At 42.9% G+C, this 917-nt stretch overlaps 2 non-coding genes across 2 annotated transcripts; both read left to right on the forward strand.

Moving 5' to 3' along the window:
* The first annotated feature begins 17 nt into the window (after positions 1-17).
* On the forward strand, positions 18-136 carry LOC129114428 (5S ribosomal RNA). Its single transcript, XR_008532475.1, has one exon. It is a non-coding gene; the product is annotated as a 5S ribosomal RNA (ribosomal RNA).
* A 380-nt stretch (positions 137-516) lies between these two features.
* LOC129114429 (5S ribosomal RNA) lies at positions 517-634 on the forward strand. Its single transcript, XR_008532476.1, has one exon. It is a non-coding gene; the product is annotated as a 5S ribosomal RNA (ribosomal RNA).
* Positions 635-917: the final 283 nt, after the last annotated feature.

Raw genomic sequence — 917 nt, forward strand, 5'->3', positions numbered from 1 at the left:
TGGTAGGCACAATATTTGCTTACGGCCATACCACCCTGAACACGCCCGATCTCGTCTGATCTCGGAAGCTAAGCAGGGTCGGGCCTGGTCAGTACTTGGATGGGAGACCGCCTGGGAATACCAGGTGCTGTAAGCTTTTTTCACTCCTCTTTACAAAAAGCAGAGGGCGCTGCTGCTTTTTCAGTGGACACCGACAGGGTGGGAAGGAAATAGCTAGATCATGACTTGCCGGTATAGAAATGACACAAATCCAGTTAAATGATGGCTTTCATCATTCCTAAGCTCATCGATCATTTTCTTTTCAATTTTATGCTAACGTATTCTACATTTCAACAGTAAATATTAATATTTTTACTGCACTACATTTGTGATCCTTATAGCCACTTTGTACATTCTGATTTGACATTTAAAAGCTGTGAGTGTGTCTGGAAATCTGCAGGCGCTCCCTGTATAGACGAAAGAGCAAAGCGTGGTGATATAGTATCTTTAAAAGGCCCTTTGGTAGGCACAATATTTGCTTACGGCCATACCACCCTGAACACGCCCGATCTCGTCTGATCTCGAAGCTAAGCAGGGTCGGGCCTGGTCAGTACTTGGATGGGAGACCGCCTGGGAATACCAGGTGCTGTAAGCTTTTTCACTCCTCTTTACAAAAAGCAGAGGGCGCTGCTGCTTTTTCAGTGGACACCGACAGGGTGGGAAGGAAATAGCTAGATCATGACTTGCCGGTATAGAAATGACACAAATCCAGTTAAATGATGGCTTTCATCATTCCTAAGCTCATCGATCATTTTCTTTTCAATTTTATGCTAACGTATTCTACATTTCAACAGTAAATATTAATATTTTTACTGCACTACATTTGTGATCCTTATAGCCACTTTGTACATTCTGATTTGACATTTAAAAGCTGTGAG

Source organism: Anoplopoma fimbria, unplaced genomic scaffold (assembly GCF_027596085.1).
Source record: "Anoplopoma fimbria isolate UVic2021 breed Golden Eagle Sablefish unplaced genomic scaffold, Afim_UVic_2022 Un_contig_4134_pilon_pilon, whole genome shotgun sequence".
NCBI classification, from domain to species: domain Eukaryota; kingdom Metazoa; phylum Chordata; class Actinopteri; order Perciformes; family Anoplopomatidae; genus Anoplopoma; species Anoplopoma fimbria.